The sequence below is a fragment of the Eurytemora carolleeae genome, unplaced genomic scaffold (assembly GCF_000591075.1).
Source record: "Eurytemora carolleeae unplaced genomic scaffold, Eaff_2.0 scaffold759, whole genome shotgun sequence".
Lineage (NCBI taxonomy): Eukaryota > Metazoa > Arthropoda > Copepoda > Calanoida > Temoridae > Eurytemora > Eurytemora carolleeae.
In genome coordinates, this window is record NW_019396646.1 from 1 (window position 1) to 2,506 (window position 2,506).

General features: G+C 31.8%; 1 long non-coding RNA gene across 1 annotated transcript; it reads left to right on the forward strand.

Moving 5' to 3' along the window:
• The first annotated feature begins 1,525 nt into the window (after window positions 1-1,525).
• On the forward strand, window positions 1,526-2,506 carry LOC111706834 (uncharacterized). Its single transcript, XR_002766324.1, has 2 exons — window positions 1,526-1,872; window positions 2,421-2,506. It is a non-coding gene; the product is annotated as an uncharacterized LOC111706834 (long non-coding RNA).

Sequence of the window (2,506 nt, forward strand, 5' to 3'; positions counted from 1 at the left end):
CGTTTTCATAAAAAGGACTTTTCATCTATGCATCTGCATATTGAATATAGCCAGGGGTGTTTTTAATATAAAGCCCCTTTTTGCATATAAACATCTTTTGTTACCATACAGTTTCTACTTAAACAGGACTTTACTCCGGGGAAGTTCTCGTATAAGATCATAATGAAACCAAAAAATTAAGTCCTAGAAAATAAAATCTTAGAATGGTAGGACTTTAATTCCAAAACTTTTATGGCGGTTACCAGTCTAATTTGTACCTGCAGCTAAGAGTAAGCTACTTGTACTAACATCTCTGTCCCCAGCCCCGTCGCCAGGAATTAATCTTACGTTAAATAAACTTGTAAAGTTTACCATCTCCTTTAATCTCTCGAGTAGGACTTCTAATCCTAAATATAAATATTCAAAATATATTTCATCCTATCCGTGTTGTGTTCTTTTTAAACATGTGTAAGTAACGTGGCTCCTCCTTACCTTCCGTTTCTCGGTATCCATCAGGGTACATAACAGACATTTTGGTTTGATAAATAACAAATATTTCCTGATAAAATATACTGTAGAGGTTTCTTGCAATCTTACGAGGGTAAATTTTTTTTCAAAATGCCCGTAGCTGAATTTCTGCTTAAAGTGTACACTATTTCATCCATGGTAGGGTTGTTCAAACTTAGAAGATATCGTCTTTGTTGTAGCAATTCAATCAACTAATCGATGGTATATTGTTTGGGCATGACCTACGCATATCCTCTATATTACTCTTCTAACCTGCTGTTGTAATTCCGTTAAACTATAGCACATTATTGAACGTTTGGGGCCCCAGCACTAGGCCCATGAAATTGTCTTAACCTAACCTAGCCCAAAATAGTGTGAAACGTACAGCACATTATTCGACTTTGAAGAGGTCCCAGCGCTCGGCCCTCTAGACATCTTTGCCGCAGCGCTTGGCCCAGAAATTGTCTTAACCTTACCCATGATAATCTAACATTTTGTAACTGTTGACGTTTTGATGCATTCAACATTTTGTAATTTCGACAATTTGTAGCATAGTCAACATTCCGTTAATCAATATTTTGTAGCAGTCAACATTTTGTATCTTCTATGTTTTGTTATTCGACGTTTTGATTATCAACGTTTGATAATTTCCTCACCTTTTTCACCTACCAATCCCTTGTCGTAATCCTAATCCAAATCCTTATCCTAATCCTACTCCTATCCTACTATCCTTGCAATTTTTCAACTAAATTTTCTTTTTTCAACTTAACCTTTTATTCATCCAATTCTTTTTCACCTTTTAACCTTTTCCGACATCTAAAATTATTTTTTCCATTTTTAAACTCCTAAAAAAAATATTTCCTATTTTTGCTGACAATTATGCCAATATTTGTCATTTTTCAAGCAATCTACATTCTACAACTCCTAAAATAAAAATATTTCCTATTTTTGCTGACTTGTGTTAACATATGTCAGTATTTATTTATTCCTTGTAAAAATCCTAAAATAAATATTTTATAATTCAATAAAATTCCAGCAATTAAACATATTTTTTCCATTTAAAACTCCTAAAAAAAAATATTTCCTATTTTTGCTGACTTATGCCAATATTTGTCATTTTGTCAATCAATTTACAACTCCTAAAAATAAAAATATTTCCTATTTTTGCTGACTTTTGCCAAAAATCGCCAGTATTAAAACTCCTAAAGCAAAATATTTCCTATTTTTGCTGACTTTCGCTAATACTTGCCAATATTTTATTTTAAGACTTCCTATTGCAGTACTTATTCCTATCTATCCTTTTTTCAACTTATTCCTACTGCCTAAACATTTCAAACTATCTCAAACCTGAGGAGTGAATTGTGGCTAAATAGCTTGAGGAAAATGGTAAGAATAATCCTCACGCAACATAGTTTCTTGCGAAAAAAATGATTTGTTTCCTTCCATTTCGGGAAAAAAAATGTTAAGTATAAATATATATATTTATACACTTTACCTACCTTCTGAAAAAGGTTAACCAAGTTAACTTCTATTTTCTGACGAATTTATTCAAAAATAAAATGTCCGACATATGTCCGACACAGTAACGAAAACTCCTTATGGCACTTTTGCCTTCCTGTTTGCCTGGAAAGACAGAAAAGGAAAACACTTTTCTTCAAATTTAATTTCAGCAAAAAAAACTTTTTTTACATTATCTAAATTTCTAGTTTAATTTCTGGTTTTTTGAAAAACTATGGATGAGTATATATATACTTTATTATTCTTCATTCATTGTTAAAATATGGCACTTCCGCCATTTATGCTTTGTAAGAATGAAAAAAAATCAATTAAAAATTGACAAGGAAAAAGAAAATAATTCTTTTCTATCATCTGGCTTTTAAATATTCTTAGATAATTACACATATATCCCAATTTCTCTTATACTTTTTAAATAGTTTGACGAGGAACCCACTGAACCTGTGCACGGTAGCTGTATGAGACAGAAAATCCCACAACGGAAGGAATAACGGTAAAAAAGATT